The following is an 11,363-nucleotide window of genomic DNA, read 5'->3' on the forward strand; positions in this document are numbered from 1 at the left end:
TAACTGTTGGTTTAAGGCCCAGGGGCACAGTGACGTCTTAGCTCTTTTCTCTTTCCATTTTCTTTTGCTACTTCTTTTATTCTTTTCTGTTTTGTTTTTCTCTACTGTTTTCTATTTATTTTATCTAACAAATGAACTTTGTTAAATGTTCCACTTAGCAAATAAATACTAGACAATATTATAAGGCAGCACACAAAGTTATAATTTATTTTGAAAAGGTTAGATATTTATTTAAATTGAAACGGTCAATTCAATTGTTGCTAACCCTGTTTTAAAATAGGTTAGAGGCACTTTATTAATTCAAGATATGTTGGATAATTCATGAAAATTAGTTAGAGAATATTTTCAACTCAGTCTATATTTTTAATTTACTATTTCAGAATTTAGTAATTTGACTTGCATTTGAATTTGGATCTAATTTTGATTTTTGGAAAAGTGGCAATTAGCATAGTGATGCTGATGACATGGCCACCATTAATGGGGATTACTGTAGCTTGATTATCCGGGCGTCACACCGGGCAAGATCTTCATGACCCGTGGATGGGGCGAGGTTGCCCGTGTGTGTCGCGCGGAGGGGGCCCTCGCCATCCATTTCGAGTACGGCGGCGCCTCCACACTGTTCTTCAAGGTCTTTGATGAGGAAGGCCGCCGCCTGGAGTGCTGCCCTGAAGGGGGTCACCAAGACGGCGCCGGGGTTGGCGCTGGGCTTGCCCTTTGTCCCGCCGACAACTCCTTCAGCAGCAGCGACGGCTCCTGGGAGTCCAGCGACTCTCCCGAGCCTGATGAGACTCCGGAGACGAGAAACGACAGCTACGTGCCCCCGAGCTCTCGCCGTGCCCGGAGCGCAGCAGCAGCGTCCGCCCGTCGTCGTCGCTGATCTGGATGGGGTTGACGTCGGGCCCTCATGGCCCACTGTTGATGATGGCGTTGGTGGCAACACATGTAGATATGATTCCTAGAAACCTCCTTCTTTTGTTCCCTGCGAGGAATCGAGATGAACCCCGTGGGGGTGTGTAAAGAATTTGTAACACTTTTGCATCAACGTCATTCTTATTGCGAAATTTGTGACTGCATGTCTTGCTTTCGCATTTCCCCCCTTTTCGTCCTCGCGGTAGCTTAGTGCTCTACGCCGACAGGTCCCAGTCCTAAGGAAGGCGTCAGCCATCAGTGGTATGCTAGGTCGCGATGCCGTGGTGAAGGCCAGGAGGTGAGCCGCCGAAGGTCCGGTAAAAGCTCCTGAGTCACGATGCTCAGGAGGTCCCCCTTGGCGTGCAACCAGCTCCCTAAAGGCAAAAAAGGAAGGCGACACTACCGGAGCAAGGCTCCAGGAGCCGAAAATCTGAAGTCACGAGCTGGGCTGTCTTGAATACGTGACTTATCTTAGCGATTCGGATCGATTCCTTGTGTGGCGCCCGATTTATGCGCCGCTGATGGTGACACCGTCAGGTTGTGTCCATGCCAGCTCCCCCCTTTCACTCTCTCCTGAGTGCTCTACGTCCTCGGGTCCCGACCCTCGAGCAAGCTCAGCCGCCGCTGGTATGCCAGGTCACGATGTCGTGGTCAAGGCCAGGGGTGAGGGCTGGAGAGTCAGTAAGGGCTCCTGAGGCACGATGCTTAGGAGTCCTCCCTTTAACGCCCAAGCGAAAAGCATGAAAGGGAGCAGCCAGCGGGGCCACCTGCAGCTAGGCTCCGGAGATTTCTGCAGGTTAGTGCGAGGAGAGAGAGTAGCCCATAGCTGCGCTTGCCGCCCTGCCATTGCTCCTTCCGTGAGAAGATGGAGGCACTGTGGATCTGGTGAGGTGTCCTCCACGGAGCAGGCCGCGGGCCAGAGCTCGATCACACAGGTTTATCAGTGTTGTAGGGACGGCCCCGAGCACAAGCATCGTGCCAGCATGTGAGACTCCCGTTGTGGTATGAGAAAGTGACCGATCAGCAACGCGGGGGGCCGCGATGAGCAAGTACCAGGTAAGCAATGGTTATAAAGCAACTCATGCGAGGAGGCAAGCCAGTTTAGATAGATGCAAGAATGATGCATGCCACCAGGATAGACCCAAGCGGCCTGGGGATGATGCAGCCCGTGGGGCGCCCCCAGCTGAGTAAGCTAAAGATGCAAAAGGATATGCGTCGTAGGGATAGGCCCATGCGACTTGGGGATGATGCTGCCCGAGGGGCGCTCCCAACTGAATGAACTGGAAAGAGTCACCTGATACCGCTGCTGGAGATGTGTTCGGGTAGCTGAAGATGCATGCTGAAGAAGCTGCCCCTCACGAGCCGCCAGGGCCCTGAGCCTCAGGAGACTTAGGGGGCCCAAGTGGCTCCTGAAGAACTGTCACCGCCTCCACTAGGGAAGCGTGGTGCCTCGCCTCCTGAGCTGCTAGAATGCTCTGTAGGTGGAGCTGGAAGGTGACAGCCGCATCTGGCAGGCCGAAAGGCATGCGAACGTAGATATGAGGGGGACCCTCGCGTCGTCCAACACTCGATGGCCAGAAGCGCCCCTGAGATGCGGCCCTGTTGGACCCTGGAATGTCGACGCAGATGCGTAGCTCGTCGCCCTCGTTGGGACGCGGAGCTGCGCCAGGCAGTGGGCGGTGGTCGCCGCACATGGCTCTTGCTTCCTGAAGCTCCTCGATCGCCTTGGTGATGAACTCCTAAGCACTAGGTGTCGTGGTTCTAAGACTCACAGTAGAATGGGGGTAGGTATGAGGAGGCAAGATCCTAGCTATGGAGTAGTTGTACACATGAGTTTACGAGTTCAGGCCCTTCACGAAGGAACTAACAGCCCTACGTCTCGGTGCCCGGAGGTGGTCGACTAGAGTGCGTATATGTGTGTGTTTACCAAGGATGCGAACCCTTGTCCTAGAGGAGGGGGTGGCTTATATAGAGTGCGCCAGGACCCCAGCTCCCCTCTGTTACACAGGGTTCAATGTACATTAAGAGTGGAACGTTACTGGTAACGCTAGCAATTAAGTGATATAAATGATAATTAAGTCTATGAGTAAACACCCGACTGTTGTTGCGTAGAGTGGCTTTAGATCTTCTGTACGTTGAGTGGTTTCTGTGATGGTCGAGTGTCATTGATTCTTCCGAGTGGAATGCCTCTGGTCGAGTGGATGATGGTACCCTTCGAATGCTTCTGGCTTTAGGGCGATGACCTTGGGGAGGGCGTCTAGGTCAGGCCTATGACCCTACCCTAAGTACATAGCTTCATCATTAGCCCCCGAATGGTTCGGGGCTTGAGTGGAGAAGGAGTTGAGAATTCCTCCGATTCAATTTCCGTGCTTCGGGAGCGTATTATTTGCGACCAAGTGAACAATTATGATGATCTCAACTTCTTTTCAGTCGCCTTGATCCATTCTTGTTTCTGCCGAGTGAACTTTACTGTGATGTTTTGAGTACTAATATGGAAAAGATCTTCCGTCTGACAAGTTTCCTTGCTACGAGCGGATATCGTGGGATCCGAATTTTGGGAAGCGTGCGGGATGGGGGAGGCTGCAGTAATTGGAGGGGATTAGGCAAGGCCGCCTCGATCACCGCACCACCTTTTTCGCCACATACCTCACGCGCGACTGTTGCAGGATTTGACTGGATCTTCCGGACCCACAGGTCAACCACTCGGAAGCGGCCTCATATAGAGTGCCAGATCGGGGTTTTGTGCGCAGCGCGTCCCCATTCTCCTCCTTTCTCCGCCATCCCCATCTCCGCTCTCAGTGCCGCTGCTCCATTCGAGCTTCGCCTGCGACTATGGGGAAGGAGAAGACGGTGGCCCTAGAGCGCGCAAAGAAGGCAACGACGAAGGCGAAGGGGAAGAGGTCCAACCGGGGCGGATCCTCGTCGAGATCCGGCCTGCCGCGCGGCTGGATCCAGGGCGACTGGACCCGGTCAACGATCAGCCAAGACGACATCGATGATCTGGTTGAGGGGGGGGGGCTGATTCCCCATGAATCGGTGCGGCTTTCGGAAGGAGAGACCGAACCGCATCCACGTGATGGTGAGTGCGTTCTCCTCGCAACTCATGTTGACCGTGGATTTTCTCTGGCTCCCCAACCTTTCTTCCGGGGATTCTTGAAATTCTTTGGAGCACAACTTCACCACTTCAATCCCAACTCCATCGTATATCTTGCCCCCTATGTGTCCATGTGCGAGAACTTCTTAGGTTGTAGGCCACACTGGGGTCTTCTCAAGCACATTTTCACTTGTCGTTCTCAGTCGGTCAAGAAGGCCAATCCGAGTGACGAGAGGACGCGCGTGATTCAGATGTGCGGGGGTCTTGGGATTTAGATGAGAAGTAAAAGCACTTTCCCAGCCATGATCCTTCCCGAGTCGATCCGAGGCTGGCAGTCGACCTGGTTTTATTGCAAAGACCAGCCGACTCCAGGTCAGTCGACCGGGCTCCCTGCTTTCTCCATGGCTCGGGTCGAGAAGCCCTCCGCATTGAAAGTGATCCCAGAGGAGAGAGCACAGGTGAAGGTGTTGGTCGAGCGGGTGGTCCAGCTCGTCCGGGACGGCGTGTCCGGTATGGATCTACTGGAGGTATTCCTCAAACGACGTATCCAGCCGCTCCAAGCTCGTGATCATCCAATGTGGATGTACTCGAGCATTGAGGATTCCACTCGGATCCACCCGGAAGAGGTCGACGAGGACACGGTGGAGAAGTGGCTGAGAGGCATCACAGGCAACAAGGATAACCCCAGGGGGTCCAGGAGGGTCGCTCCATTCGACCATTCGCGCCAGCCAGACCAGGCCTGACTCTAGATTGCCGAGTACTTTTTTGATTAATCATGTAACCGCCTGTTGACGACTGACTGTTTTTTGCTTTGCTTGTTATCTTTCAGGCTCTTACTGAGATGTATTCAATGCCCAATGGAGAGCAGGAGCAGGACTCGGAGGAGGAGGCGAGTGGAGGCGATAGCAGCGAGTGGCACTCGGACGAGGAGGAGGGCAAGGAGAGTGGCGACCCAAGTGATGAAGAAGAGGTCAACTTGACTCCTCGCAGAGAAAAAAGGTCCAAGCACGCTCACGACCCAGTAAGCCTCCATGACACGGTGGCCGCACCGACTGGGCAGTCTTCGAAGTGTCCCCGGACACCCTCTCCAGTGCCGACTGAGAGGACACCGAAGCAATCTAAAGTTGCACCTCCTCCAGCGCCGAAACCACCGAAGGCTGCATCATCCAAACCGCCGAAGGCTTTGCCCAAGATCAAAGTGGCCATTCCTACTATCTCTGGGTAATAATCCGACCTGATCCTTTGGTTGACTAGGTGTAGCAAACGTGACCGACTGAACATTGAAATTTGCAGAGCTGCTACCTCTGGGACTTCCACCCGCCAGTATGAAGATGAGGAGATGGAAGATGCAGTCACCACCAACCCAGGTACAACTCTCGTGATCTTGTCCTTGATTACATGGTCGATTAAATTCTGGCGACTCATCTAGGGTCGACTGATTTCTTTGCAGCCCCTCCCAATGTCATTGAACTTCCGGATGATGACGAGGATGTGCCGCCGAGGCCCAGGAGGAAGAAGGCAACAGCTGGCAAGACATCCCAATCGGAACCGGTGGCAGAGCCAGTAGTTCAACAGCTCGAAGATGCGAGTAAGGTTTCCGTAACCTTTGCTGACCCAGTGTCGAGTGCGCGCCCCGCATCATCGACTGCACCAGTGCTTGCTTCAACCATCCAACTTCATGCCTCGGAGCTCCAAGCCACTGCGTCTGGACCATCCGTCCCCTTCTTCGCTACTCATCATGTTCCAGAAAGCCAGTCGGACGCCGCTGCGGAGGCCATTCGTCAGGCTGGCATAATGATGGAGCGGGTGAAGGCGGTGCACGAAAGCAGTCAGGCTGCTTATGATGCCAGCGCGGCTCTTTGAGCCAATGTCCAGGTAAGTTGACTTCCGAATGAACTTGTTATATTAGGATATGCTACCCGAATATTTTTCCTCGCGCAATCTCTCATTGTCTTGCACTTCGAGACTGTACACCCACTGGGTGTTTTGTCATCTTTATTATTTTCACTCTTCCACTCAGCCTGGTCGAGTGGGATCTGAACCAGTGGGGGCACGCTAAGTGCACCCACTGGGTGTAGTCCCCGAGACCGCAGTCGACTGCTGGCAGTCGGTTGGGGTCTGAGCACTACTTTCTCTGTTTTTTCTTTCTTTCTTCCACTCGGTCTGGCGGACCATGTCGAGTGGGATCTGAACCAGTGGGGGCATGCTAAGTGCACCCACTGGGTGTAGTCCCTGAGACCGCGATCGACTGCTGGCAGTCGGTTGGGCTCTGAGTACTTCTTTTTTTACACTCGGTCTGGGCAGACCATGTTGAGTGGGATCTGAACCAGTGGGGGCATGCTAGGTGCACCCACTGGGTGTAGTCCCCGGGACTACTGTAGAATGTTTGATTCTGCAGTAGTCTTAAAGTTTTATTCACTTGGAAGTAAATAATCTTTGATCGTGTCTGTTGACATGTCTTTTACTCACTGTAGAAATCTTGTGCCCTCATCTCCAAGTTCGCTGAATTTGAGGAAAAGCAGAGGCAACTCAATCTTGACTTGGAGTTGGCCCAACAGAACTTGAAAAATGATCAAGATGAAGTTGCTGGTACGGAAGGTAATGACCTGTCGACTGCTTATCTCGACCATCCTTCGAGTTATCCCCTCATTCTTCTGTTTGATCTAAATGCGTGTTTTGCAGAGAAAATGAGGCTGGCTCTAGAGAAGAAGGACCTGTACCTTGCGGCTGCACAAAAGGAAGCTCAAGAGAAGACTGCTCTTGCTGACAAAAAGCTGGCTTCAGTCGGAGTGCTGGAGGAGGAGATAACCAAGCTGAAGTCATCTCTTATCGAGTCCAAACGAGAGGTGACTCGTCTGAAGAAGGATAAGGTGGCTCTGAACGATCAACTGGAAAGCATGTCTCGTAGGAGAAACGACTTGGAAGCTTATCTGAAGGCCCTCACCAAGAAGCTCTTTATTATGCTCGAAGGTACCCCTTTTATCCGACTGCTTTATTGTTTGCAAGTTAGTCCTGATCAGTCGACTCACTAAATCCTTGAATTTTCAGAATTCTGTCAAAACTTTGAAGAGGAGACTGGACGGATCAAGGCAGGCTTGGATCCTATCCTTTCTCCAGTCGACGACGAGGCTGCCATGAATGTGCTTCGACTAGAATCTCGTGTTTCCAGTGTTACCAGCTATCTTGCTCGTCTGAAGGTGGCGGTGTCGCGCATTGATGGATCGCTGTAGCCAAGGGCAACGCTTTAGAATGATCTCGAGTCTCTGATGACTCGACTTAATGAAGTCCCCGGTCGAGTGCAGGAATGGAAGAAGTCCTCTGCCCGATGCGATGCTGGCGTGGCTCTGTCTCTGGTTAGGGTCCACTGCAAAGAAGCTCGAGAAGAGAAGCTGGCGGCGATCAAGGTCGCCAACACCAAAAGGCACGATTCCCAATCCTTCATGGAGACTTTCATTGCTGCTGCCACTCGGATCACGGACGGGATTGATTTGGACGAGTTCATCGAGCCTGCAAGCCCTCCTCCTGCTGAGTGAACAAACTTGATACGTGAACTTGCTTTAAATTTGCCTCGGAATGCCAAGTGATTTTTGTAACCGTTAAACTCCTTCGGGCCTGATGCCCGAGTACTTTTATCTTCGTCCTGAAACTTTTGAGGTTTTATCTGAACTTGGTTTATCTTCTGCATGTGCTTGCGTTTGCCTTCGAGTGGAACTTATTCTTCACTCGGAATATTTCTTGAGATGCAGCTCTGAGGGAGATACCCCAGTCGACCTGCGCCTCGCCATCCTTGCGGATAGGGATGGAGCGCACGTTGTGCTTGTGGCACAGCTCCGAGGAGAGAGTTTCAGTTGACCTGCACCTCGTCATCCTTGCGGATAAGGATGGAGCGCAAGTTGTACTTGTGGCACAGCTCCAAGGAGAAGGTTGCAATCGACCTGCACCTCATCATCCTTGCGGATAGGGATCGAGCGCACGTTGTACTTGTGGCGCAGCTCCGAGGAGAAGGTTGCAATCGACATGCACCTCCTCATCCTTGCGGATAGGGATGGAGCGCATGTTGTACTTGTGGCGCTGCTCCAAGGAGAGAGTTGCAGTCGACCTGCATCTCGTCGTCTTAGGCGAGTACTGGACTGCAGCTCAGCCCCCGAGTGTGAGGTTTGCTCATCACTCGGTAGGATTTTTAATACTTAGGCGAGTACTAAACTGCAGCTAAGCCCCCGAGTGTGAGGTTTGTTCATCACTCGGTAGGATTTTTAACACTTAGGCGAGTACTGGACTGCAGCTAAGCCCCCGAGTGTGAGGTTTGCTCATCACTCGGTAGGATTTTTAACACTTAGGCGAGTACTAAACTGCAGCTAAGCCCCCGAGTGTGAGGTTTGCTCATCACTCGCACTACAAGAAATCTGTTAATACATGACAGTTTCAGTCCGTCATAGAATAGTGAAAAACTATCATGGATGGGGGTCCATGACGGATTTCCAATCCGTCATGTATATCGCATCATAATTTGACACCATGCCCTCCATGACGGATTTTTTGACCGTCATCGATCTGTCGTAGACCCGTTCGGCCCTAATCAGGCCCGGACCTTTATGACAGACCTATCTGTCATGGATGTACATGACGTGGCAGCTGATGTGGCATCATGGTTGATCTGACTTGGCAGCCCAACAATACAACCCATTTACCTTTCTACAAATATTTAGGCCCATATAGTCCATTATTTATTAGGCTTTCACCCATATTTTTTAATATTTTAGTATTCTTTCTAGTTTTTCTTCTGTACACATTAATTATACTACCACGTTCTAAATTATTATTGACCTTGGCCTGTTCCAACCCATCTTTGACCCAGAATGCCAAATATTTGATCCACATGAAAGAAGTAAAGAATCTCTATTTAGCCAAAAACAATACCGTAGTGCACAACTACAAAATTCTGATCACAAAAACATAGTAAATTACAACTCAGTCACACTGGACATTTAGATACATATGTATCGTGTTCCCAGTAGTATCACCGTTCCTATCCAAGTGGAGTAACCCTTCCAAACCAAACCCAAGTGTCTTCCGCTCTATCTCAATTACCTGCAAAAGAAAAAAAAGTGTGAGAACTATCTACATGAGGAATAAATTATGGGAAACATTCATACGAACCTTTATTTAAAATGACACAAATTAATTCACCCAAAAAAATGACAAGTACAAGGAACATTATACAGCAACAACGCATTTTTCAGTCAACATGCACATTTTAGCAGCCGGCAGAAAAGGGTTTGGCATGAAGAAAGAATACATAGGCACGTCTTAGTATGAGACAAAAATAAATGAAATATAAATATTAATACTGAGATGGTTGCTGGAACATCTACCCTGGAAAATTAGAGCATCAATCAGTTACTATATGTGGCTGGAACAAATGTTTACTAAGATCGTTGAAATAAATGTCCTATTGAAACAAACAACATTGAGATGAAAGTTGGCCACCAAAACCAGCAAGAGCGTCCATAGATTGCAGTTACATGTTCATTTATGTATGTACATTGCACTGCATGATACTAACCAAACTTAACAAAATCTTCCACCTCTTTGTAAGCCATGCAAAATTCTACTCTTAAGTCGAACAAGTTACAGAAACAAGCCACTAGTTGAATTCGACAGGTAAACACTCTGGCAACAATTAGTAATACCAATGTTTGATGCTAGAAAATAATAACTCCTGAAACCACAATTTTTTCAGGTGATCATGTCCCAAGAACTAATTTATTTTTCTCACTAGAATATTATACTCGACATTTAGCCTACTTCTCAAACATATAGATAGATGTTCAAAGAAGAAAGAATGGGGGTCAGTTTTCACCTAGGTATTTTACTGGACGTGATGTGAAGAGCTGGAGCATGGGGTGGGCTGCTGCGCATCATCTCATGGCTATGTCCTCGCAGTCCATGTCCTTGCAACAGGTAGAATACAATCAAACAATTCATTGTCCAGCAAACAAGAAGAGAATTGAGTAAATCAATGATGTTGCCCCATACGAGTCCATACAAATCAAAGATTAGTGCAGCAATTGCCAAAATAGAGGCATGTTTCTAGGCTAATTGGTGTCTCACACCAACAATTTCAATTTCCAATAGTCCAGGTCAAAAATTTCCACTGGTCAAGGGTGTAACTTGTGGTGTCAAACCAAAGGTTCAGAGAACCAGAGAGGAAATTAACATAGTTTTAACCAGCAGTAATTTACCCCCTAGTAGGCATGTAACAGTTTTAGTTTGAAGTGAATCCACCTCCAAAGCCATAGTTTTGGTCGAAACTGAAACAGAACTAGCTAAATTGGCATGAAACTAAAACAATAGCCTTTTTTCCTGTGAACCATCTATCCATATTTACCAAAATCTTATAATCCATATTAACCAAAATCGTATCATTCATATGAGCAGCAAAAACAATAGAGCAACTGGAAGAAGTGCAAAACAAAGGGAAGGGGACCTTGAGCGTCAGATCTGCAACAGCATCTTCCCAAGCAGTCCTCTACACATTCCTTCTCCCTACAAGGAAGCAAGTCCAGAGATTAGAAGGAGGGAGAAGGAGAGAGGAGAAGAAGATCCTCACTCGTCACTAGCCACCGGCGCCCGAGCCGACCCCGAAACCATAGCCACCGGAGTGGGCTGCGGGTGGAAGCGAGCGGTGAATCCAACCATAAAAGTAGTCAGAGGGAGCGAGAAAACTACCTCTGCGCCGACCAAGGCGGCAACACCCAGACGTGGCCGGAGAAGAAGCTACTCTCCCGTCACTCGTTCGTGGATCTAGGGACCAACTTCACAGCGAGATCCTACTGGATCTTGGTTGCGAGGCGAGGAGAGGGGGAGAGGGTGTAATGGTGGCGGAGAGGGTCACGGAGGTGGGAGGTCTCCGGCAGTGGAGAGGGGGAGGAGGTCGCCGGTAGGGGAGAAGGGGAGGAGGCCGCCGGCAGGGGATAGGGAGAGGAGGTCGCTGGCAGGGGGAGAGGGGTGTCGGTGGATGGGGTTGGTGGAAGAAAGAATAGAAGAGGGGCGGTGAATCAGACGTTCGATGTTGGTGGATCGGACGGTCGCGGCTCTCAATCCGTGGGATGGTTGACCAACCAATCAGAACGCGAGTTTTGCCCCGTCCAGGATTGATGGAAGCAGGACACATCAGCCGGAGTCATTCGTGACGGTCCAGATGGAAGTACCACACACCACTTACTCATATCCACGACGGTTTCCATGACGGTCCACATGTCCGTCATAATGAGACTACCATTTTGAGGGGCTATTCGCATCCCCGCTTACTTGTGACAGTTTGCGTGACGGATAAGAGAAATCCTCATCGATGTCGCTC

The 11,363-nt window shown here is 50.2% G+C and overlaps 1 long non-coding RNA gene across 2 annotated transcripts; it reads right to left on the reverse strand.

Annotated features, from left to right (window-relative positions):
• Positions 1 to 8,882: 8,882 nt before the first annotated feature.
• On the reverse strand, positions 8,883 to 11,039 carry LOC147971030 (uncharacterized). 2 transcript variants are annotated; one of them, XR_015603283.1, is made up of 4 exons: positions 10,733 to 11,037; positions 10,491 to 10,549; positions 9,864 to 9,954; positions 8,883 to 9,091 (listed from the first exon to the last, which is right to left on the reverse strand). It is a non-coding gene; the product is annotated as an uncharacterized LOC147971030 (long non-coding RNA). The 2 variants fall into 2 exon arrangements; XR_015603282.1 differs by having other exon boundaries at positions 9,864 to 10,549; positions 10,733 to 11,039.
• Positions 11,040 to 11,363: the final 324 nt, after the last annotated feature.

This window comes from Triticum urartu, chromosome 5A (assembly GCF_056163025.1).
Source record: "Triticum urartu cultivar PI428250 chromosome 5A, HENAU_Tu73, whole genome shotgun sequence".
Taxonomy (NCBI): domain Eukaryota; kingdom Viridiplantae; phylum Streptophyta; class Magnoliopsida; order Poales; family Poaceae; genus Triticum; species Triticum urartu.